Here is a 27,599-nt window from a genome sequence, read left to right as displayed (position 1 = left end):
AGCACTCTGCCCAGGTGACAGCTTGAGGCTCTGTCTCAAAAAAAGAAAGAAGGAAAGAAAGAAAGAAAGAAAGAAAGAAAGAAAGGAAGGAAGGAAGGAAGGAAGGAAGGAAGGAAGGAAGGAAGGAAGGAAGGAAGGAAGGAAAAGAAAAGAAAAGAAAGCAAAGAAAAATATCTTTCAGATAAAAATCCCTCTGGCACATGATTAATTTATCTTAGTTTTCTGGTTTTAAAGCTTTCTATATAGAGATCTATAATTCTAGACCATGATGGCTAAAATTATTCTGCCTATTTCTATCACCTAATTCTATGCACAGAGATCATTCACACAGTTGAGCCACCACCATGTAAGTCTATCCCACTAATGCACTAGAAGTATTCAAAGTGGTGCTTGAGGCTCAGCAGCTTTCAGACAAAGAATATTATTTTTAATGCACTGTGTCAAAGTAAGTGGTGATGGTGCTTTTGACCTTAATTATTTGTGATAACTAGCTGAATAGAACCACATGGTTCTCAGAGCTGCAAAAGCCTATTTCCACAAACCTCCATCAAGTAACAATTATTGATGATTCCAATCTCTTTCAATAAATATTTTAGAACATAGCAGAATCATGGTGTCAGTAGCAGACATGCCAAAATGTCCTTATAGATAAGGGCTATTATTTTTTTAGTCACACGAAGGAGAGCTTTTATCCCATTCCTTAGGGGACTGATTTATTTATGTCACAAATCACCTCTTAAAAATTATAATACCTAAGAAATGGTTACTCTGTGTCTCTTAAATACCTGAAACTACCCTTGCCCTCCATTTTGCCTCATTTATATCAAATTATATCTGCCTACCACCTTTAAAAGCACATCTCTAGGCCCCAGGGAAACATTGCCTTTGAGCAAAGATGGGTCTGGATCTGGTATAGACTAAAGACCCTTTAAAATTAATCTGGGTTATCATAGATGAACTCCAGTTTAAGCAATCTTCTCAGTTTAATTTACCTTTGGGATTCAAAATTCAAACTTTACAATTTACAATAAAATATCCATCGTGTTACTTATAGACAAAAACTGACATCCCTTTCCCTAATAATAATGCCTATTTTGTCTACAGCTTGTGGCTATTCTCTGATTCTTCAGTGATGAAACACAACAGAATTCAGAATACTAATTGTCACTTAAAAAAAAGGCTTGGGTCACTTGGCAATTATAATTTTAATCTCTGAAGGACCTGGTCAGGTTACACCCTTCAGTTCAGCTGTGCTATGCTTCAGTGAATGGTGAGTGCTCAATAATTTTTGCTGACTACATGTGCATTAGAAATAAAAAGCTCCAGCTAGGATTTGCAGGAAAATTAGAAGGGAAGTCATGTTACAAAAGCAGACTCACTGAATCACATAGATCCTACCTCCATTTTCTGTCCCACAACACCCCTTCTCAATCCCTTGGGCCAAATACAGACCCCACTATCTCTGGCCAGGACAAACAGCTCTTGTCTTCAAACAACTTCAGAAGTGTGGGCCAAAACATGGGCTATCTACAAAACAAATAAGTACAGGATCAGATCGGCATCAGACCTCTAATTAGCAACCTTGAATGTGAGAAGATAAAGATGCCTTAAAAGTTCTACAGGATTATAAACCTAAAATTCTACTGCCATAAAATACAATCAAGCCTGCTGATAAAATAAAGGTATTCATAGACTCAGAACATCAATAATTCACAAGGTAGACATTTCAGTATGTACTCCAGACCAAAAATGTAAACCTGAAACCAAAAAGGGGAAGACATGGGTTTCTAAAGACATGAGTTTGCAAAGGAGAAGATCTACCCTAGAAATGGGGAATGCACTCAAGTGCTAGCAACCAGTGGCATGATTAGTGCATCAAATGCGTGACCAGCCTATATAACAGCAGAAAGTTGACATGCTACAGGAGGGTATTTGGGGGAAGAAAATATAGTCTGTGTAATAGATGATGCAAGATCATTTTGAGAATATGGTAAGAATTTACTATTTACTTGACAAAAACATTAAGTAAATATATTAAATAAAAGACAATAAATTCACTGATGAAAAGTCAATAAAAATTCAAAAACAGAAAAAAACATGAGAGCTACTCCCAAATAGCTATGGTTTCAATGAGTCATTCTAAAATATGAAAAAAAAAAAATTGCAATACAACCAAATCCATTGGACTTGCCATGGTTTCAATGACTCATTATTAGCCATGGTTCCAATGAGTCATTCTAAAATATGAAGAAACTGCAATACACCCAAATCCATTGGACTTGGACATTAGGAACTTCCTTTCTCCAATGGCAAAAATGCTATGACATTAGATGTAAAGGGAAGAAAATGAACCCAACACTTTTATTTGAATTTATAAAGAATAGTATGTACAGGGCCACAAAAGTAAATGATATTCATTGGTCTAAAGCACATAGTAATTATAGTTTCAGAAGGAAAAGTAAATGTTTCACCATGACTATGTAAGATTAAAAGAAGAGTCTCTAGGAATTGGGAAATGAAGGGCAAGAGAGAAAATAGGAGGAAGAATAGGGATGTAAGCATAATATTAGTTTTATCACAGTAACCACAAGAGAAACTAAAAATAGCAGTGTATGAAAGTGGTTGCCCTTTGGGAGTAAAACTGAGGTTGAGGGAGAATGAGTAGAAAAAAATATGCATTTCATTTCAAACTCCTCTCTACTTATGAAAAGTAAATAAGTATATATTGTGTGTTTCCTTTAAAATAATGATATAAATAAAATCTATTAACATGGTCAAAAGGACTATCTGTGTACAGCAGGGTGTACATATGCTTAGGAAAAAGCTTTAAAAGGTAGATCCCAGATCACTCATGGCTTTTACATTTAGCTAGTTGATCACTGGTGAGTTTCACTTCGCTTGCAGGTTACCTGACGCCTTCTTTACAATGTGCCCACATCTTACATACACAGAGAAAGGTTTTACTCTTGGAAATTAAATTTTAAATGTGTCTTTAATCTTACAATTAGCCAATTATAAAATATCTAAATGCCTATTTCTAGATTTTCACATTTTAAAATGTTTTTTAATATTTTCATATTTTAAGGGGGATTGTGAATAGTTATTTCACATAAAATGGGATTTTGTAGAACATATCATAATTTTTCAAGTTAGTCATCATTCATTTATTTACATGTTCATGCCTCCATGCTGTCATTCAGTACAAACCAGCCAGCATCTACATTTGCCCAACATGTCTGTTTTCTCCAGAGTATAAGACCCCATAGTTAAGAACTAAGTTTTATTTATTTATTTATTTATTTATTTTTTAGAGACAGAGTCTCACTTTATTGCCCTCAGTAGACTGCTGTGGCATCACAGCTCACAGCAACCTCCAACTCCATTCCTGGGCTTAGGTGATTCTGTTGCCTCAGCCTCCCAAGTAGCTGGGACTACAGGCGCCTGCCACAAAGCCCAGCTATTTTTTGTTATAGTTTACCAGGGCCAGATTTGAACCCACCACCCTCAGTATATAGAGCCAGCACCCTACCCACTGAGCCACAGGCACTGCCCAAGAACCATGTTTTAATAATTCTACATGTTCAATTGTTTGTGCAAGAAAGGCATCAACATATATCATGATCAATCTGAGCAAAAGTTTGATGTACTTCCCTCCTGTGTGCATAATTACTGAAACTCCCTTTCATAAATACAGTAGAACCTCTGTAAGTTGACCACCCAAGGGACTATAGGCCTATTATACTAATACGTACATGTGGTGACTGTCCAGTCTATGCAAATTAGGCCAACTTACAGAGGTGGTCAACTCTATTAATGTTCTACTACATTGTGTTCATGCACATAATGAAAGTGACAGGGTGACTAAGGCAATGTGCTAGTCACCACATAGACCAGTGTTCTCAATTAGTGCACTATTGTCAACTAGGGACACTTAGACCTGGATAATCATACAGTATATAGCAGGGGGCTGCCCTGTGCATTCCATCAGGTTTAGCAGCATCCCTGGCCCTGGCAGCAGCATTCTCTTCCCAATCATAATAGCCAAAATTACAAATTGTACATTTTTTGAGTGGCTTTACCAGTGTTTACATTCAAACCCTTCACAGAGTAGGATATCACCTTGCTTAGTCTAGATGTCATCTAGGTAAGGAAAGGATATATGACTTATCTTTTAACCACTGTAGTCCTTTATCATGATTCTCTTTTGAACTCTCCAAGGACAGTAGAAAATAGGAGTGAGGGTGATCTTTGTCTTTGTCATTAAAAATGTTTATCAGTGTCTCTCCTATATTGAGATATGTGTGGTGTTTCAGTAAAAATTCAGCCCAGAAATTCAAGACAGAAATCCCCGATAAGAATACACCATTCTTTATGTTCACAGGTATCCCTACAACTCCAGAGTATGCATTTCAAGCTCTCCCAAGAATTCCCTTCCATGCTGCTCCTCGCATTATGCAGCTCAGCAAGCCTCTAGGGAGGGAATAAAATGTCATCTCCCACCTTTTTAAAATTAGATCCTAATCTTTCTTATTGACACTCAAAGCCCCCTTTCTTGGCTTTAGGGGAAAAGTTCACTTCTCCTGCCCTCCATTATGGGGAGAGAAAAATAACCACTTTTCAAATTTTTTTAAAATTCATTTTTTATTATTATAGATACATAATAGTTTTCTGTATTTATGAGATACATGTGAAATTTGGATACAAGCATGCAAGGTACAAAAATCAAATCATGGCAATTGGGATATCTGTCACCTGTTATATAATATTTCTTAGAAGATAGCAAACCTCAGTGGTTCTCTCCCTTTCCCAGTTATGGCCTTAAGATATTTGTATGTTAAAGTTTGAACATAACTGTATTAAGAGAAAGCATATTTAAGCAGGTAGTTATGTGAAAATAACATGATTAGGGTGCACCTTAACCCAACATGACTAGTGTCCTTATAAGAACAGGAGATTAGGATACCAGGATACAGACAGGAACAGGGGGAAGTTCATGGGAAGACACAGGAAGATGGTGGCCCTCTATAATTCAAGGAGAAATATCTCACAGGAAACCAACCCTGCTGACTTCTTGATCTCACACTTCTGGCCTCCAGAGCCAGACAATAAACTTCTGTTGTAGAAGCCACCAAGTCTGTGGTACTATGTTATGGCAGTTCTAGAAACTAATACACACCACACCTGCTCTTGCCGACTTGGGGTAAGAAGACCAGTTGAATGAGCAGGGCAGGTTGTGCCTCTGCTGTTAAGCCCTGCAGAGGTGTCTACCCTCAGTTTTTTGTGATTCCATTTAGATGAAAGGTACTTGGACCCTCTTCAAGTTTGAGCCCTTATCACCAATTCAAGAGAGATAAGAAAAAAACAATTCCTACTTGTCATATTAACAGCATCCCAAAAGAAAGCCAGAGTTTCAGCATTGCAGAGAGAAAAATAGCTCCTCTGTTGTCCATTGCCACCATACATCCCATAAAGTCCTGTTCAGGCAATACCACTTTGCCTGTGTGAACCCAGGTGAAGGTTCTATGATGCAGTGGCATGTCTGCTCAGTGATTTCATGGATGATATACCATAAACATGGCTGACTTGTGGAATGATCTCTTTGCATTGCTGGCTGGGAAATTGTTTTCAAACACTGGTCAAGGTCTGGATGGCATCCTTCTAAGTGGACATAAATCTCTACCTTGAGTGTTCTGAACAGTATAAAGGCAGGAAATGATCTTGGCAGTCACCTAAGCCAATCCTTCATCTGATGTTTCAGTGACTTCTTTCTACCTTTGGCCATGTTAGGTTATATACGCAAAGCAGAACGCTTGACAAATATAAGCAGGCTAGGATTCCAGAGGTACAAGCCCTGTCTAAGGAGTGAGTGAAGTCTTATGCATATTCACATATAAAACATTATTTTTTAAGAACCTATTCTTCAAGAGTCCCCTGGCTGAATAAGAAAAAACACTACCTATAACCCTGCTCACCTCCCTCAGCACTTTGCCATTTGATGCCCTACCATATCACTTGGGGCCACTAGAGTAAAAAGAAGATTTAACAAGAATTTGAAAATCCAGATTTACTCTAGGCACAATGGCTTACACCTGTGATCCTAGCACTCTGGGATGCTAAGGCAGGTGGATCCCCAGAGCTCAGGAGTTTGAGAACAGCTTGAGCAAGATGGAGACCCCCACCTCTACTAAGAGGTGAAAAACTAGCCAGGCATTATGGTAGGCATCTGTAGTCCCAGCTACATGGGAGGCTCAGGCAAGAGGATGACTTGAACCCAAGAATCTAGGTTGCTGTGAGCTAAGACAATGCCATAGCACTCTAGGCAGGGCATCAAAGTGAGATTCTGTCTCAAAAAAAGAAGAAGAAATTTTTTTAAAAAAGAAAGGAAATACAATTTTAGCCTAGAAGAAGCAGTTAGTTGAATATTTGATCTTGGAGAAGTCTATTAACCATGTTTGACTTTTTGTATCTTTATCTTAAAACAAGAGGATAAAAGTAAATAGCCAGAAATGTCGCTTTCAGTTTTTCATTATGTGTGTACGTATGTATGTGTGTAAATATGTGTGTATATATATTCCAAAACTCTTCATACTATCTTATTCTGTTCATCTAATTTTGCCCACATCCTCCTGCTAAATTTTGTCTGGACATACTACTAAAATCTCTACCAGACCTTTCACTCTGGGTGATGTTATTCCAGTGAAAAATCCTAATCACAAGAATGGAGGAAAAAGTATGCAATGTACACACCCCTATTATGAAACTAACTTATACCTTTTATATGAGAGCTATAACCAAATAGCCTAAGAATATGGAGAGGGGGGAGGGAGACGGGAGGGAGGACTGGGTGGAGGGAGGGGGATTGGAGGGATCACTTCTGAGGTTTTTCTTACAGGGGTACAAGTGACTCTTTCTAAGAGTAGAATGTGAACGTTTTAAAACAATAACTGAGAAAATGACAGAAGGCTGTTGACCAGTTTGATGGAAGTATTTCAGATTGCATGTGAAAACCCCACACTGTACCACAGAAGTGCATTAATGTACATAGTTACCATTCAATAAAAAAAAAAAAAAGAAAAGAAAAGAAAAGAAAAAAGAAAGAAAAAGAAAAATCCTGGAAATTACAGCTAACTTCCACAAAGACTGGAAGGAAAGGCTAAGAGGATCAGGTAGTGTGTTAGTTTTCTACCCCTATCATAACAAATTACCACAAAGGTGGTGGCTAAAAACAGCACAAACTCATGATCTCACAGCTCTGGAGGTCAGAAATGTAGGTTGGCTTAGCCGGTTTCCCTGACCGAGGCTTCACAAGACTGAAATCAAGGCAAAAGTCAACTGGACTCTTATCAGGAGAATCTGCTTCCCAGCTCATTCAGGTTGTTGGCAGCTTCCTATCTTGCGGTTTGAGGACTGGGTTCCTATCAGCTGGAGCTGCCCTTAGTTTAGAGGCCTATCTATAGTCTTGGCACATCAGCCCTGTGTCTCAGAGCCAGTGACAACATGTTAAACCTTTCTCGTGCTTAGAAACTCTCTAACTGCTACTTCTGCTGAATCTCCTACTTCCAGCCAGAGATAGTTCTCTGCTTTTAAAGGCTCATGTAATTAGATTGCACCCATGGGGGACAATCCAAGATAATCCCTTCCCTTAACATCCTTAATAACAACTGCCAAATCCCCTTTTTCTTTGAAATATCACATACGTACAAGTTCCAGGAATTAAGACATGGACATTTTGGGTAGTCCATTATTCTGCCTACCCATGTGGTGAAAACAGAAAAGGGATTGGACCTATCAAAACAACTTTCAAAGGGTCTTTGATTTCTCTAATTCAACCACATGCTTATAAAGTGGCTAATATTTGATGTGTATTATTACATGTGTGGCATTTAAGTCATATAGTCATATATTGCCCTTTTATTGATCTTTACTTTATTGAACTTTGTAGCTACTTTATGTTTTAAAAATCCAAGATTCATGTGTCAGCATTTTTTAGCAATACGGTATTCTTTAATTAAGGTCTGGTTTTTTTTAGACATAATGCTAATGCACACGTAATAAACAATATAGTATAAACATAACTTTTATATGTACTGGGAAGCCAAAAAGATTGCATGTCATGCTTTATTGCAGTATTTGCTTTAGTGTGACAGTCAAAAACCAAACTTGCAATATCTCTGAGCTGGGCCTGTATTTAAATGTATGACTTTATTCTATCCCCATAAAATCTTATGTAGTAAATCTATTGTCTTCCTCATTTTACATTTGAGGCAGCCAAGGCTCAAAAGCATAAATACCTTATCCATGCAATTAGTTAAAGAGAAAAGCCGGGATTCAAACTTCTGTGAGAATGGCTTCTGAATGGCTTCTGTCCAGAGCCCATGCCTTCGACAATGTATGGCTGAATTCAGAGGCTCACAGAGATTCTGTGCCTTCATCAAGATGGTTCATAAAGTATTGGAAAAGAAATCAGATCTACACCAGGCTTTGCCCAAGCTGCTCTGGCCGGCTGCTTCTTCATCTCACACACTCAATGCCTTCTTTCAGAGTTGTTCTGACCACACATTTGTCCCTACTTCACTAGCTTTTATTACCAGCTTCCCCACATGCCTGAAAGTATACTTTCTTTCATGGTCACAGTAGTTTTGCAAATAGTGGGACTTTTTTTTAACACTATAAATGCCATTTTTTATAATGCTAAAGTATCAATCGGGTAGAACTAGCTTTTGGAGCTTGGACTCCTATAATTACCTTCCAGCACAGTAGGCAGAAGAGAGAGTAGTTACCTAGACCAAAAGGAAATGGAAGGAGGATATTACTCCATTAGAAATTGTGTATAAATGACTAGCTTTTATAATATTCTTCCTTCTGTTTCATTTGTAAGCCCTTGCTCAAGCATGTAAATAGGCAAGTGGGCCTTCACTATGGCCCACCATATAACTGGTGACATGCAATCCTAAAGATTTATTCATGTCCCTAGGGCTGAACAGTCCTTTCAACATATTCATTGGTAGGGCATCTTGAAATGCTGCTGAAGTTTCTTCCAAGTGTGGATTTTGACATCCTGGCTAATTCTATGAAACGCATTATTTTCAGACACGTTCAGCAAATTCAGGAAGTTATTGTGTAAGTTTCATTTATTAAATATTATTATGGAATGGGACATTTAGTATAAATTAAGTATTCATGATTCTTCTTGCATAGCCAATCAGTTAATCATAGTCTTTACACACTTTCACCTTAAGTCACCAAAGTAGCTCCCACGAGATGAGTATGATAATTCCCAATATGAACAGGAAGACACTAAGGCCCAGAAAGGATAAGTAGCTTTTCCAAAGTTAGACAACTAGGAAGAGGCAAAATTCAGGATTCCAACCCACATCTGTCCTGATGCCAAGGCCCTTACTGCCGTCCTTGCTACTTCACCAGTACATTAACAAAAGGCCAATTTTAACGTTTGCTATTTTTTCTAAACTATTCTCAGATTCCTGTGTTTGGAAGCTAAAACTCTTTCACATAATTTAACCATCATGGCATTAACAGAACTAAAAGTTTTGATGACAGCTCTTTTGTTTAAATCCAGGCTTGAATTGTCTTCTGGTGATAGTGGACATTGTTAGAAATCTGAGTATTTGATAATACAGGAGATTTTGTATATTAAATGTTTTAAACTTTTGCTATGTTTAAAAATCATTTATATTCATATCCCTTTTATCCAGTCTTTTCAAAATGTCTTGTCATCTTTCTTCTTAATTGACAAAATAGAACTATTATTCACTACAACCAAACATGCCAGCAAGTCATGCCGAAAAATTTAATGAAGAAATATAGTTTAGCCCACATTAAACTACTCCAAAAAGCAAGGCTTAAGAAACTACAAGTTATTTTTGGTATCATTGGTTTACTGATATCATTTTTCTGTTATATCTAGAATGAAGGCACTAAAATAGGATTAAAATAATATTATACTTCACATTAGCTATGCAAGCTAGAACTAATAAACTTATGTAAAGTATAATTACCTGAGAAATTCTATTTATCCAAATCAATACACAAATGTGTATGCATTCTGATTTCATAGTGGTATCCAGTTAGCAGTTTTTAAGGTGTCTCTACAAACTTACCACTAAAATGACTTTTTTAGGTAGAAAAATATAAAGAACACAAAATCACATCAATATTAAAACAGAGTGTAGCAGCCTGTATAGCCCATGGCTAGGAGGAGTGAGAGTTATAGGTAACATCTGTATAGTTCAATAAGGGAACACCTTGGTGAAAAGGGCATGGGGAGGGATTTAGCTCTCCTAACAAGCATGAGAGAGCTCACAAGATGAGAGCATTAGTGAATTGGCAGTCTCTATACCTGTGGTGTTGAGAGGCACGAGATCAGCCTTGTATTAAGCTAGAGGAGATGGCAGTTGGGAGCGCGCATTCTATCACGGACCCGCTTACTCTGACTCTGTCTCCTCTCCTACCTAAAGAATGCCAGCACAGTGTCTCTCTGCTGAAGTTTACTAAGCTCTGCTAAAGACTAAGATCTATTCTAAGACTACTTCACCCTCAAAGACTATCTTTCTCTCTCTTTCCCTTCTGCTCAAGTAAATAGCCCTCAGTCACCTAAGAGCAATTGTTTCTGAGTGATAGAATAGCACAGCTGTCTGCATCCAGAACCTAGATAAGCCAGGGCTGGACACCAGTCAGTCCCAGACCCTGACCAGTAGCAATGACACAAAGCCTCAAGACTATTGCCAGACTCTTAGAGGAAATTCCACTTACTACTCATAGAAATGAACTAAGGCTGAGCTAGACCATACTGGAGGGAGGATGGTAGCCGGTTGGAGGAGGTTCTATTTGTTCCCCACTGTCTACTGCCTGATTCCAGCTCCCAAGACTCAGACAAACCAGGAAATGGATGGGTGGTTGACTCCGCTACACAATGATGGGCTTTGAGGAGTACTGATAAGCCGCTCGCCCCAGTCAGTCCCAGCCCTTCTGTAGCCATTCAGCACCTGTAATTTCTCTTAATCGATGAGACAGAAATTGGAGGAAACTAGAAGATTGGGCCCAAAAAAGGGAAGAGGAAGAGGAATAACACAGAACCAGACCCAACCCCTGATTTTAAGGACTGGGATTCCATAGGAGCGGAGCAGGACCTCAGAATCCAAAGCTGGAAAAAGGGAAGGAGACAACATCAGAAGAAGATAAGATCTGGGAGTAAACTAGTCAGAGGTCTTAACCAGAATTTACTGGAAAGTTATCAACACTTCTAAGATTCCATTCAAGTGTGAAAAAGAAAACTTTGACAAATCATTACTAAATAAAATATTAACTAATTGTATGTATTTACCCACTAAATTGAGACTTTTCTTTTTAAAAAACATTTTTACAGTAGCCTTTTATTTTTTATACCTATTTTATGCCTTAGGGAATAGCTCCCAGCAGCTCAAGCTCCTTTCCACTGGTTCTTACAGAATACGCTTCTCTGGAAGGAGCAGGCTGATGCTTCAGTTGAACCCAGGCACCTTTCTCTCTGGCTTTCTTCTTTTTCTGATCATCTTCCTTCACATGTTTCAGGAAACTGTCTCAGCTCTTAGAGCCCTTAATATGCTCAGTATGAACATTAATCCACTTGGCAAGAATCTTACCCTTACCTAACTTACAGCAATGCCAACAACATGGTCAGTAGCACTGTAGACTCATCCAGTTTTGCCAGGTGACATTTGTGGGGCATGCCTTTTTGAACAGTGCCCATTCCCTCAATGTCTACTGTATCAACGTTCTTATAGATTCACATGTGTGTGGCCAAAGGGACAACTCCATGTTTTCTAAAAGGCCTAGAGAACATGTATCGGTGCCTCTCCTCTTTCCCTTTGTGTTAATCATTTTGGTGAATTACTGGAAGATGAGATCTCCGTAAATTGAGACTTTTCGATTACTTAGTCATTCATTCAAGAATGCATACTTTCCATTCACCATATTCATCCTAGTCTAGTCTCCATTTCTATGATTCTGTCATTTTAAAGATGTCACACAAATGGAATAATGTCCTGCATAACCTTTGGGGATTGGTTTTCTTGACTCAGCACAATTCCCCACAATAGCCATCTGAGTTGTCATGTGTATCAGTAGTTTGCGACTTCTTATTGTTGAATAGTGTTCCATAGTACAGATATGTTATCAGCTTTTCTAACCATTCTAACCCATTGACCAAAGGCCAATTTCCAAAACCTTTATTACAGTGTTTGAACTTTCTCAATTCATGAAAAAATCTTGGTCAACTGATCTAAAGAGATTTGCTTTGGCTATATAAAAGGAAAGATAAATTCACCTGAAGTTTGAGAGAAAGGAAGGAGTTAGCAATTGTTATGTGTTTATTACATGGTTGTCATTTAGTGTTCAAAGAAACATTAGACTGGACATTATACCCATTTTACTAATAATAAAAGCAATGTTCAAAAGGGTTAAATACATTCTCCCAGCTACGAAGTAGTTAATCTATGGTGAAAACTCAAGTTTTTCCCACCTACCATCCATACCTTCTGGCCTCCAGGATAGCACACTGCCTGTGATATGAAAGAGAAATACCAATGGGCTGCCATGGATTAAGAAACAGTACTCATCCCAGAAGAATGGGGACATCAGCCACAAATGAATTGGAAGAACAAAGACAGGAAGATATGATTGCCACCCTTCCAGTTTATCTTGGCCACAGTGGCATTCTCTAACCCCATTCTTTTAGTTAACATCCTCATAACTCAGAATTATAAACCAAAAGACCTCTTACTCCTACTAATAAACAAAACAAACAAAAAAACATAACCAGGAAAAAAAGTGAATAAAAAGCTAGGATCAGTTGGTGGTATTTGTAGCAACTTCGGTATGGCAAAGAAATCTCTGACAAAAGGGCTCCCATAAGGAATTAAGTGCTTGGAGATAAAATAGGCCCCCTTCAATTCCTCCTACATGCTAACAGGGTGCTGCTCCATAATTTTTTTGTCACAAGCGTTCACATAAATCATGAGAACCACTACCTTTCTTGTCAAGCTGGTTTTAAATGATACCAGAGCAGGGCGCTGGGGGTCACAGGGCTGTCTGCTTGCCAGCTTCTTGTGTGTGGCCACCCCCACCCACCCCCAGCCCCCTAGCCATCTTCGCAGAAGACGACATCTTGCTTACTAGACAGAGATAAATTCCTCACTGGCATGCTCATCAGACGTGAAGCCAAACTCATCTCCTTCCTCCTCTCCTTTCCTCCCTCACTCTGGTTATTTATAGAGATCACAGGTGAATCGGGGGAAATTATTACAGCGCAATGACTGCTGAAAGGCTAGAAGCTAAAGAAGATGGATTATCTTGGCTCTGACATGATTTGTATGGATTTCCAAAATTAAGCTGTTCGCTTAGAGTGACCACCCTCCTCCCGCCCCTGGCTTCCCAGCCGCCCTGGTGATAACCTTCATCTGCACTTGTGAGCCCAGAAAGCTGAGCACGTCTCCCATTACCTTTCAAGCGAGTGTGTAGGGTTCTTCTAGCCCCTCAGTAATAGCAGGGCTGCTGGTGAACAGAGTGATAAACACCTACTGAGAGGGATGTAGCGTGAAAAGATCTCATCACCTGCCATTAGCTCCCCGATGAATAATGCAGCATTTTCCGTGGCAGGTGTCAGGGGTGGGAGGGAGAATTGCTCCTGTGAATGCTCTGGTGAGCACCTCGCACAAAGTAAGAGGTGAGAGCAACAGATGCATGTGACAAAATTACACAAGCTATTGTGTTTTAAAAGAAAGGGGAACTTTTACTTCCCATATACCCGGCAGGTTTCCTTTCTTTCTTTTTACCTTTTAGTCAAGACAGGTAAATGCTGCTTTCACCTAGACTTTTCCCATTCTGATCAGGACCCCTTGCGAAGGGGTAGTTTCTCTTCCATCCCATTGCTCAGTGAATAGCACATTTCTCCCTCTGCTTCCAGTTTTCCTCTAGTTTTTAAGCTTGAACTAGGTCTATATAGATAGTTCATTTTTATATTTTCATTAAATTTTGCAGGTTTAGGATTAAATAGAAATGTCAAACAAGAGCAAATGTAATAATTTTGTGTGCATTTGCACCCCCACTGGCATGAGTGCATGCACACACACACACACATTAAAGTTATAATTTTTGATGAAAATAATGGGTAGCTAATAGGCTTGCTGCATTTGAAAACCTGCCTGAAGAGAATAATATCAGGCCAGCAGAACCTAAGATAAAAATGGGATCCATTATTGGCTTTTCACAGCATACAAATTCATTTGTCCTGAAAGCCACAAATTGAGGTGATTTGTTTCTCAGATCACACATGGTAAAAACTTTTGATGAAGTTTAGGTCAACAGCCTTCAAAATTGGCACAATTTCTGAGCACGCAAGGGTTTTTGTTTTTGTTTTTGTTTTTCCAGGCAGTTATCATATAACTTCCAATATGGCCAGATATGAGGATTAAATTCCAGGACTAATTAGCCACCACCCTCATTTTAAAATCCTGCATTTTCTGGGTTAAAATGTTGAATTATTTTGTTGTATTGAGCTTCATTATGTAAGGCAAGGAAGAAACTAAAAAAAAGATAGAACTAGTTCTTTGGTTAAAATTTGGCTAGAGTATCCTTAAATGTGGAGCTCGCTACTACCACTTAAATAGTTACTGAATAGGGCAGAGCAATGGCTTACTTCCTACACCAGATTCTGAATCTTGCCCTATCAATGGGGTAAAGAAAGTTCTCAGCCTCCCCCAACATCGTAAGAGAGGGGCTAGGGTGGAGCCAGACTGAAGCACTGTGGTAAATTAAAACGCCATTTGCTTTTAACTCTCTTGATGTCCTTCTTTGGAACAAATACCTTGACAAGGATAAAGGCACTTAGTTGACAGGTCAGAAATGGAACTGTCCCAGGGAATCAGGGACATACAGTCAACGTATTACCTCTTTTACCTCGTTATCGCAAGAGATGAGGACCCAATATTTTGCCTTCAGCTATTCAATAATATCTAGTTTAGTCTTGCTTTCCTCCAAAACATGCCAGATGTCTATATTACCAATAGCTCCTTACTTCCTCAAAACTCCCAGCCCCTCATTAGAAAAGCTATCAGAATCCATTCATTAATTCAACAATATTTATCAAGCACAGATGATGTTGCCACATAATCCAGTTAAGTTCTGGAGCTGATCATATCCTTGCCTGAATGAGAACTGCATTCTAGCAGAGGACACTGGTGGTAAACAAATAAGCACCTAAGCAATTGTGATAATTGCTATAAAGGACATAAAACAGCTGGTGATATCTGAACGATAACTAGGAAAAGTGGCCACGTTTCTGAAGTTAGTCAAAGAAGACCAGATCAGAGTAGGCCTTTGACCAGACAGTAAAGATAATACCAGCTGGGTTAGTTCTGCTCCTCTGAGAAGCAGATTCGAAGATGGTATAAAAGGTAAAAGGGTTTAATTGAAGAAAATATCTGTGTTGGAAGGAAAGAGTGAGGAGACAGGTGAAGGCGATTGTTGTCAGGCCACAATGCAAGTCTGAGCCTGAATATAGAAGAGAGAGAGAATTTGGTGAGCAGAGTCCTAGACTTCTATGCAGCCTAGAAAAGATTCATCAAATCTGTCATGGATCCCTGATGCCAGAGTCAGCAGACAAAGCAGCAGCCCCATGTTTCCCAGGAATAGGGCTTCTCTAGTGTCCCCACCACACTTGATTGTTGGAGCAGAGTGCCAGAGAAAGGCACAGCCTCAGTGTAAAATCCCATGACAGGCTTCAGAGCTCAGCATCTGGGGCCTCAGTCAATCCCTGTTCCTGCAAGACAAAATCCATGAGGCTTATTCCCACAACTGCCATAACAACCACAGGAGGAGAAGGAGAGAGAGAATTCCAGGGAGAGGGACGAGCAAGGACACCTACCTGGAGGTCAAAAACACCTGAGATGAATGAAAGGCATTTGGATTGATTTGACAATGGTAGGCAAACAGGCAGAAGCCAGATCATATAGGGTCTTACAAGTCACAGAAATAAATATGGCTTAATTATTAAGCACACACCGTCAGCTAGGCATCACTCCAATTGCTTTACAGATAAATTCTGCTCATTATCAACATCTTTCTCAGATGCTATTTATTGCCCCAATTCTATAAGTGAGCAAGCCAAGGCCAGAAAGGTAAATAAAATAAGTTTCCCAGGTCACATTAGCTTGTAAGAGGCAGAGTTGAGTTTCAAACACAGACACTCTGCCTCCTTGCAACCACCTGCATCCTCTCTGCTGGGGGTCATGAATTTTATTCTAGGAAAAAACAGAAAGGCACTGAAGTGGCATAAACAGAGTTAAATAATATTATACTAATGTGTGGATCCAGGACATCTACTCTTAGTACTTTTGACACTTTTTTTTTAAAAGTAAAATAGATCACATATAGTTTGAACTAACAGAGTATCCAAAGTATTTGTTATGCTACTTTAATTCATTTACCAAAGAACCCCAAAAAGATGCCAGTTTTGCATGAGCTGAGGACAGGAGGATACTCTGCAGCAGGCCTTGTCCTCCTTTTCCATGCAAGTGTCTATACCACTTGGGCCACATGACTTACCAGATCCTTGGAGTGCCTCAGAAAGACTGTATGGCTTCAGGAAGATCCTTAATTCAGGCCTTTCGTGGTTCCCAGCACAGATCGTTAGGATTCTGGAGCAAAACCATGTCATCCTATCCAGATTCCTACTCTTTTTTTGAGAAAGAGCTGTTAGCTTACTAATGGGCTTGGTAGAGTCTCTGTGACTGGAGTGTTGTCTGACCCAACAAGGCCTGAAGTTTGGTGTATACAGTAGAACTCCATCATAAAGTGGAAGTAAATGGTTTATATGATATGCAGGCACCATCCAGAATCGAATGGCTACAGAATTTTGGTCCATCCTGCTGTGGCCCTAAAGGATATCAGTAAAGAATAATCATCCCATTGGGCAGAGCTCTTAATAGTATAGCTGGTTGTTCATTTTGCCTGGAATAGGAGCTGTCCAGAGGTACAGGTGTGCATTGGTTAGGCTGCAGCTAACAGGTTGGATCACAGCCAAAGTCTTATGAAGAACGCAATTAGGAAATTGGTGACAAGGAGATGTAGGGAAGAGATATGCAGAATTATGTTTCCAGAAAGTCATCCCAACCACAGGAACCTGTGAATGTGTAAGCTTACCTGGAAAAAGAAACTACAGGTGTGATTAGGGACCTTAAGATAGGAAGATTATTGTGGATTATTTGGGTGGGCCCAACATAATCATATTATTACTTAAAAGTGTAAAACCTTTCCAGGCTATGGTCAAATGCTAAGTCAGAGGGAGGAGTGACTATGGGAGAATAGTCAGAGAGATTCAAAGCTGGTTTTGAAGATAGAGAAAGGGTGCCATAAGCCCAAAATATGAGAAACCTCTAGAAGGTAGAAATTACAAGGAAATGATTCTTCCCTACAGCTTCTAGAAAGGAATACAGCCTTGTCAGCACCTTGATTTTAGCCTGGTGAGACCTAATTCAGACTTCTAACCTCTGCAACTGTAAGATAATAAATACCAACATCATAGTACTCCTATAGAATTGCTTTTGAGCAAAGAACTGATTTCACAGAAAGTCAAGTATGATAGTAGATCCATACTATGGAATTCACTGGTCTCATCATGTTCTTCCTCCCTCCAAAAAAGCTGACTTGATAGAGAATGGAAGTGAAGAATCAGTTATGGTGCCAAGTAGACGACAATACTTGGAGAGATTAGGACAGTGTCCTCCAGAATCCAGTATATGCTCTAAATCAATATTCTATAAATGGTATCATTCCTTCCATAGCCAAAATTTCTAAATACTGAAAATGGAAGAAACTTATCTCCTAATGACCCACTAGCAAAATGTTTGCTTCCTGTTTCTTTGACATAAGGCTCTGTTGCTCTAGAAGTCTTAGTTTCTAAGGGAAAAATGCTTTCACAGGTGACATAACAATAATTCCATTTGGCTGGAAGTTGACACTGTCACCTAGTTAATATGAGAGCTCATGTCAGTGGAACAACAAAGTATCAAAGGGCTATTAGCTAGAGTGATTGATTCTCACTATCACAGCAGAATTAGTTTGCTACTAAAAAACAGGGTGTACTTTCAGTATTAAACACTTCAATATCCTGTGATTAAAGTCAATGGTTGGGTCTATATTTACAAAGAAATTGCGTCATATAAGGTTTAAAACTCAGAGAAAAAAACCACTTGGTAAGTCTCTTATCAAATAATCCCTTTTACTGATTTCTTCACTGACTCATTAAGTGAAATATTTAGAGGCTGATTTTGTTAAAAAGCATCAGGTGACGAAAAGAAGCTTAACTCACTATGAAAGTACAGTGTAGGCCTCTTTTTTATGTACAGTAATTACCCCTGATGAAGTCCAATGCAAACAATAAGCCTTCCCCATTCAGAATAACAACCCAGTGGAACTACTTATAAAGCTGTACTCCATGAATCTTAGGTCAAACAACCTCTTCAGTCTCCTAGGAACACAAGCCTGGTTGTGGTCAGGATGGTCATTTATAGCATCTGAGCACCCTTTCTCTTGACTTCAGTGCTTCTACCCAATGTCCAAGTCACTTTCTAGCTCTCTAATCAATCCTGTAAACAATATGCATTAGAAAGCTTCTAAAATGACTTCCAGTTCCCTCTGCCCCCTCATATGAATGGACTTTATGCCTCCTCAATCCTATGTGAGCTAACCCAGGTGACTTCCTTCTAACAAACAGAAATGGAAAAAGTAAGAGTATCACTTTTGAGATTAGGTTATGCAAACTGAATTTCACCTTCCTCACACTGTCTCTGCCTCCTCTTACTCTGATAAAGTACACTGCTATGTTGTAGATTGCCTTACAGAGAGGCCCAGTCAGCAAGGAGGCTCTGGCCATCAGCCAATAAGAAACTAAGCCCCTCATCCTATAGTCCTTAAAGAATTAAATCTTTTCAACAACCATAAGAATGAATCTAGAAGTAGATTCTTCCCAATTTGAGCCTTGAGATACCTGCAGTTCTTGCTAACCCCTTGATTTCTGTCCTGCAAGAGACACTGAGCCAGAGAACCCAGGTAAATTGTGCCTAGATTCCTGACTCACAGAATCTGTGAGATGATAAATGATTCAGTGGTTTCCTGGAAAAAATGGTGGCAAGTGGTCAAGTATGTATCTTGTTCTAGGACAAAGGCTGAAGAAACAGAATCTATATAGAGTATATTCTCAGATCACCAAACAGTAAGAGATCAATCCCAAACACATATACATATTTTAAGCACATTCCTCATACCTTCTTTGCTAACATTCCATTGGTCCCAGCAAGTCATATGGCCAATCCCAAAGTCAAGAGGAAGGAATGTGCACTATGTCTACCATAAGGCAATGACAAGGGTATGAACATGTGTTAGGACTACTGGGACATGTAGCCTTGGAACCAATACTGTAGGCTTCCATACATTTGACATCTTTTCTTCTTAAATTATCTATCATGGTTTTCCATTTGTTTGCAACCAAGAATCCTTTTTGATACAAACTGTGAATGTAAAATAAAGCAATAAAATGAAGAATATTGGAAATTACATACATGTCAAACAACAGGATAAAGATCACTTAAACTATGGCATATTCATGAATGAAATGCTATGTAATTAATAAGGTGGATTTTAAGATAAAGGATTTAAATGCCTTCCCTACACACATAGTAAAAGCTCCAGATTTTTTCAGTTTTAAGGACACTAGTCACTGTTAGTAGGAAAGTAAGTCATTGTGCTTAGCAATGAAGATAAAAGTCAACCTATGTAAAGGAGTTGTTGAACTTGCATTTTTCCATGGAAAAGCCAAGATTGGGCTAAAAATGTGATCCCCATATAAAAGGAAAGGAATTACCAAAGTTACAAGAGTAAGAGTAGGGTCATGCTAAAAGATGAAAGAAAGATTGAAATATTTGCAAAAGAAAAAGAGGTCATGAAAAATCTAGATTTACACTGGATGTTTCCAAACTAAGCTTAGAACAGAGATGTCTCAGACACTTAACTATATAAACAGAGTAGCTGCCAAGCTAATTTTCTCTTAGAGGGAAAACTTTGGAAAATGGGGTGATTAATCTGATTTAGGATATTATACATATATTTCAAAATAATTAGAAGATAACTAGCTACCTATAATGCTGTACTACCAATAGATTGAAGTCAAGTTGTATGGTATATCTTCTCTGTTTTATTACCCCCAAATCTTAGTACTGTTATTTGCCCTTAATGGGACTTATTTCTTGAATTAAATTTCAGTCTATTTAATGGTTTTAAAACACTTTCCAATGGAAATGCCAAATATGTATCCATTATATATTGTCTTAGATATTTTTTTCCTAATATCTTAATCCAGCTACCTTATGGGAATCTTGAAACTATATTTTTTAATAGATTTTAATTAACAAAGATCAGTCTTTGTTGGCTGATAATTTTTTTTTAATTTCTAGCCAATAATCAAGTCTGCTGAAAAATTATGAGGAAGCAGAATTTGGATTATAGTGATAAAATGGGAAAGAAAGAAGTTGTGCGAGTCAAACAGGGTTATAGAGTCAAAACCAATTATAATGATTTGAAATGTGCTCACCAAAAAGACAAGTTCAAGTCCTATGAATGTGGCCTTACTTGAAAAGAGGGTCTTTGCAAATACTATTTAAAATGAGGTCATGTTGGATTGTTATCGTGAACATTAAATCCAATCACTGATGTCCTTAAAAGAGGATCTAATACATAAAAGAAGGTCATGTGATGATGGAGGCAAAGATAGGAGTGATCAGTTACAATCTAAGGTATGCCAAAGATTGTTAGTAAACACCAGAATCTAGGAGAAAGACATGGAATGTTTCTCTTTCAGAGGCTCTAGATGGAACTAACCATGCTAATACCCTAATTTTGAACTTCTAGCCTCCAAACTGGTGAAAGAATGCATAGCTGTTGTTTTAATCCACCAAGTTAGTGATAATTTATTATGGCAGCCCAGGGAGTCTAACAACTTCTTGAGGGGTTGTTCTCTTCCCCTACCCCCAGTGTTGCTTGGATCCATATTACAAAAAACTCAGCAAATAGCAAAAAGCTAACTTTAAACAAATTGTTAAATTGAAACACACAGGCTAGGATTTCTACAACATAAATAACTGTTTTGAAATAAGTCTACATCCTTCATACATGCCCTATGCTGTAGTGGGCTTAAAGGCTATCAGACAGGGAGCATATACAGAGGGACTGGGTCCAGTCACTTTGTTTTCTCACCTGTTTAGATGAGTAATGCACCATTCATAAGGCTTGGTAGATGCTGCCTTGATGAATGATATTCAGGAAGCTTAAGAGGAAAAAAAAAAAAAAAAACAGGTCTAACCCTCAGCAACTTAGAGCAGCTGTTGGGAAGCCTGACTGGGTTATGTGAATATGCCTCACCAAGTTCATTAGGACATGCCAGCACACATTATTATAACTGAAAATCATAACCCAGAACATTCCCTTTAGGGAATAGGTTATTATCACCAGGCTGTTCAGTAACATAACTTCTCACAGATGTTGTTAACTGTATCCACTATCCTTGGACAAAGCTGAACTATAATGACCCCCCTTTTCCAATTATAACAATCACATCTTTGTATGCCATTGTTCTTGAAATATGATGACTTCACAAGTTTGTCAAAAGCCTGGTCTCAAAAATGTAAGCATTTTCTCTAGTAAAAACCATGACTCCATAAGGACTTTCCCAGTGTTAGAAATAAAAAATAGAAAATATTTTGAAAGAATTATTTTATGCTATCATTAATATTGTTGCTGTTGTTGGCTTCTTAAATTATCTAGGGAGGGGTGGAGGCAAGATGGCCGACTGGAGCCAGCTTTCCACAGAAGTTCCCATCAAGAAGGAAAGTTAAAAGACAGAAGTTTAGTAAGTAACCTGATGGTTTGGAGCTGAACCAAGAGAGAAGGTTGAAGAACCCACATCAATCCTGCTGAGGCAAGCTACAACCCCAAGGAAACAAACAATCGGTACAAAATCCATTGCCAAGTGGATAGGAGTCCCCTACCCCATGAGAACGGCTCACAGTATACTCCAAGCAAACAAGTGAGTAGAGTCCACATCTCCTCCTCTTTTATCCCACAGAAGAGACCCTCTAAAAACCAAACTCCTTCTCTAGATAGTACTTACAAATGTGCCATGGCACTCTACCACCAGGCATAAAATTGTGTATATTCTCTACCTGCAATTCTGAACCCCCAGCACTCCCCTCCACTCTCACTCCAAGATCTGGAGGTCTATCCCCCATGGAGTCCAGAATCATGGGCATTTTCTCAAGAGATGTGGACAAGGCATGGGCTGTGGCTAGCCTGTGTTGATTCTGTGGCACAAGAATAAGAATATGGTGCACTGAGGCTGAGGGAACCCTACGGGAAAGGGAAAGGTGGTGCCCTGTGGCATAGAGCAACAGCAGTGGCAGTGTGAACAATAGGGCTCACACCCCTGGGGATATTTTGAAGAGACACTCCCTGCCTCTCTGGGCAACCAGAGGAAACCTGGCATCTTCTCCAGTGGCAACCACTGGCAGAACAAATCTGGGATGGAAACATAGGCACCATGTGTAAAGGGTAAGCCTAAGCTGGTATCTGCCTGAGCAGGGTGAGTTGGGGGGCATGAACAGAGAGGGCATACTCCTAGGGTGGGGCTGAGCCAGAACTGCTTTAGTGAGCCTAAGACACACCCAGCCCTCAGGAGATGTTAGCTGAGACAAAAGCAGGTGGGAAGCCAAAAGCTGAGTGTAACCTCTAACTCCACCCACCCCAACACAGACTGCAACCAAGACAGATACCCCAGCTCCAGCAGTGGCACAGACCAGGGCTGAGTCACAGTTTCTGTGAACTAAAACAGCACCTGATCCACAGGGGAATATAGCCGGAACAGAAACAAATTCTGCAAAATTGTTCTGTTCTGTCAGCGACATCAATCAGGGGTGGGGCTGGAACTGAGTGAACCACCCTAGCCTCCATTAAGCACCCAAGGTCATCAGGCCTCAGCTCTCCCTGCAGGATAGTGGCAGAGTGTGGATGCCTGACTGAGGAGACATAGATCTCCCTGTGACTCAGGCAAGTGCAAACCCCTGGAGCATCAGCTCATTGGAGGAAAACTGGGTCACAGGCCTGCAGGGTTACCATGACTGGGTGTCACAGAGGTGCAAGGTGGGGAAGGAGACATCAATCATCCCAGACTAATTCATTTCCTGGGTGGGTCCTTCTGATCTCATGGAGCACCAGAGTGAGTCATACTTTAGCTGCCAGCAGACCCCTGCTATCTAGTTGCCAGAGACCTTTTGAACTCTCCCACCTGAGACCAGTGCTGACTGGGAAAATGGATTTAGACCTCTTGAACTGGGCCTAACATCTGAGGACTATCCAAAGTGGTATCCTGGGTGTGTGGTTGTGGGAAGGTTTGATTTTCCTTTACCAATTGTTGCCTGTGAGGGGGCAGGGTGACTTAGTTCCTGGTATTTCTCCACAGCTGAGACTTCAGCCCAGAGTAACTGATTCTCTAGGATAAGACAGAGATGCTTAGCACCACCACATCAAGCAGGTCCCCAGTTTCTCAGGCCATAGTACTGTATGGGTCCTTTGCAAAGTTCTAGGGGAAAAGGTACAGATGCCAGTCCCAGCTCTTGGGCAAAGAGCTCGTTAATCACTACTCCAGGAGCCCCAAAACCAACTTTACCTTATCTGCTCATCTAGCCAAATGGTGTAAAATAATCATGGGGTAAAATTAGCAGAAAAACCCCAGTAACATGAATAACCAGAATAGATCAATTCCTCCAAGGAATAACATGGTGGACACAAATGAAGAACCCATTCATGAACAGATGACTGAGATGTCTGAAATTGAATTCAGAATTTGGATTGCAAATAAAATTAATAGAATGGAGACAAAGTTGGAATTAGAAATTCAAAGAGCATTTCAAAAGTTGTCTCCAGAATTCAATGAATTCAAAGACAAAACCACCAAAGATTTTGACACATTGAGACAAGAATTTACAGCCCTCAAAGATCTGAGAAATACAGTAGAATCCCCCAGTAACACAATGGAACAGCAGAAGAAAGGATTTTTGACAATGAAGACAAAGCTTTTGAATGCCCCCAAGCACTCAAAGAGGAAGAGAAGTGGAGAGCAAAAACAGATCATTCTTTCAGAGAGCTCTGGGATAATTTGAAGAAAACTAATATTTGCCTTACAGAAATTTCTGAAGACAAGAAGGTGACTTCAAAAGGCACAGAGTCTCTTCTTCATGAGATAATGAAGGAGAACTTTCCAGACATACTAAGAGATTCTGAAATTCAGGTAGCAGACAGTTTCAGAACCCCAACATGACTCAACCCAAATAAGACATCTCCTAGACACATTGTAATTAACTTTGCCAAAGTTAAGATGAAGGAGAAAATTCTACAGGCAGCCAGATGGGAAAAAACCATAACCTATAAGGGGAAGAATATTAGAATGACTGCAGATCTCTCTGCTGAAATTTTTCAATCTACAAGAAGGTGGTCATTGACTTTTAATCTCATAAAACAAAATAACTTTCAACCCAGGATCCTTTATCCAGCAAAACTGAGTTTCATTTATGATGGAGAAATTAAATACTTTAGTGACATTCACATGTTGAAGAAATTTGCCATAACTAAACCAGCTCTCCAGGATATTCTTAGATCTATCCTCCATAATGACCAGGGCAATCCTCCACCACAAAAGTAACTCACTCAGAAACTTTTGATCAAATTCCAACTTCCACAGTGGTGAAAGGATTAAAAATGTCCACTGGACTTCCGAAAAACTTGATACCAAAAATTCTACCAGGGTAGAATTTATCAATATTTACAATTAATGTGAATGGCTTAAATTGCCCTATAAAGAGGCACAGGTTGGCTGACTGGATACAAAAACTCAGGCCAGATATCACCTGCATACAAGAATCTCATCTTACCTTAAATGATAAATGTAGACTCAGGGTGAAGGGATGGTCATCTATATTTCAGGCAAATGGAAATCAGAAAAAAACAGGGGTTACAATTTTATTCACGGATACAATAGGCCTTAAACCAACAAAAGTAAGGAAAGATAAGGATGTTCACTTCATATTTGTTAAAGGTAACACTCAACATCATGAGATTTCAATTATTAACATTTATGCACCCAACCAGAATGTGCCTCAATTTATAAGAGAGACTCTAACAGACATGAGCAGCTTGATTTCCTCCAGCACCATAATTGTTTGAGATTTTAACACTCCTTTGGATAGATCCTCCAAAAAGAAGCTAAACAAATAAATTTTAGACTTAAACTTAACCATTCAACAGTTGGATATAACAGACATCTACAGAATATTTCATCCTAATAAAACTGAATTCTTCTCAACAGCCCATGGAACATACTCCACAACTGATCACATCTTAGGTACAAGTCTAACCTCAGAAAATTTAAAAGAACAGAAATTATTCCTTGCATCTTTTTGGGCCATCATGGAATCAAAGTTGAAGTCAGTAATAACTGGAATCTGCATACTCATACAAAAACATGGAAACTAAATAACCTTATGTTGAAGAATACCTGAGTCATAGACAAGATTAAGAAGGAAATTATCAAAGTTTTGGAATAAAATGACAATGAAGACACAAATTATCAGAACCTCTGGGGTACAGCAAAGGCAGTCCTAAGAAGGAAATTTATAGCACTGCAAGCCTTCCTCAAGAGAACGGAAAGAGAGGAAGTTAATTTAATGGAACACCTCAAGCAACTGAAAAAGGAAGAACATTCCAATCCCAAGCCCAGCAGAAGAAAATAAATAACCAAAATTAGAACAGAATAAAATGAAATTTAAAACAAAAGGATTATACGACACATCAATAAATTAAAAAGTTGGTTTTTTGAAAAGGTCAAGAAAATAGATAAACCTTTGCCTAACCTAACCAGGAAAAAAAGAGCAAAATCTCTAGTTTTGTCAATCAGAAATGGTAAAGACAAAAGAACAACAGACTCTTCAGAAATTCAAAAAATCCTTAATGAATATTAAAAGAAACTCTATTCTCAGAAATATGAAAATCTGAAGGAAATAGAGCAACACTTGGATGCACACCACATTCCTAGATTTAGCCAGGATGAAGTGGAAATGTTGAGCAGGCCTGTATCAAGTTCTGAAATAACATCAACTATACAAAATCTCCCTAAAAAGAAAAGCCCAGGACCAGATGCCTTCACATCAGACTTCTACCAAACCTTTAAAGAGAAACTAGTACCTATGTTACTAAATCTTTTTCAAAATATAGAAAAAGAAAGAATACTACCCAACACATTCTATGAAGCAAACATCACCTTGATCCCCAAACCAGGAAAAGACCCAACAAGAAAAAAATATAGAGAGAGACCAATATCACTAATGAATATTGATTCAAAAATATTCAACAAGATCCTAGCAAACAGAATCCAGCAACACATCAAACAAATTACACACCATGACTAAGTGGGTTTTATCCCAGGGTCTCAAGGCTGGTTCAATATATGTAAATCTATAAATATAATTCATCACATAAATAAATTATAAAACAAAGACTATATGATTCTCAATTGATGCAGAAAAAGCTTTTGATAACATTCAGCATCCTTTCATGATCAGAAAACTTAAGAATATGAGTATAGAAGGATACAGCAAACCCACAGCCAATATTATATTGAATGGAGTTAAATTGAAATTACTTCCACTCAGATGAGGAACCAGACAAGTTTGCCCATTGTCTCCACTGCTTTTTAACGTTGTAATGGAAGTCTCAGTCATCATAATCAGGCAAGAGAAGGCAATCAAGAGAAGGTATCCAAATAGGGTCAGAAGAGATCAAACTTTCAATCTTCACAGATGATATGACTGTATATCTCGAAAACACCAGGAATTCTACTACAAAACTCTTAGAAATAATCAAGGAATACAGTAGCGTCTCAGGTTACAAAATCAACACTCATAAATCTGTAGCCTTTATTATACCAACAACAGTCATGCTGAAAAAATAGTCAAGGACTCTATTCCATTCACAAAGAAGATGCCAAAGAAGATGAAATATTTGGGAGTTTACCTAACAAAGGACATGAAAGATCTCTGTAAAGAGAACTACAAAATTCTAAGAAAAGAAATAGCTGAAGATGTTAACAAATGGAAAAACATATCATGCTCATGACTGGGAAGAATCAACATTGTTAAAATGTCCATATTACCCAAAGCAATATACAATTTTAATGCAATCCCTATTGAAGATCCATGGTCATACTTTAACAATCTCAAAAAAATAATAGTTTGTTATATATGGAATCAGAAAAAACCTTGAATAGCCAAGACATTACTCAGAAATAAAATAATCAAAGCAGGAGGAATCACACTACCAGACCTCAGACTATACTATAAATTGATAGTGATTAAAACAGCATGGTACTGGCACAAAAACAGAGAGGTAGATGTATGGAACAGAATAGAGAACCAAGAGATGAACCCAGTACTTACTGTTATTTGATC

Source organism: Otolemur garnettii, unplaced genomic scaffold (genome assembly GCF_000181295.1).
Source record: "Otolemur garnettii isolate 467f Iridium unplaced genomic scaffold, OtoGar3 scaffold00006, whole genome shotgun sequence".
Taxonomy (NCBI): Eukaryota; Metazoa; Chordata; class Mammalia; order Primates; family Galagidae; genus Otolemur; species Otolemur garnettii.
This window is presented reverse-complemented; position numbering follows the sequence as displayed.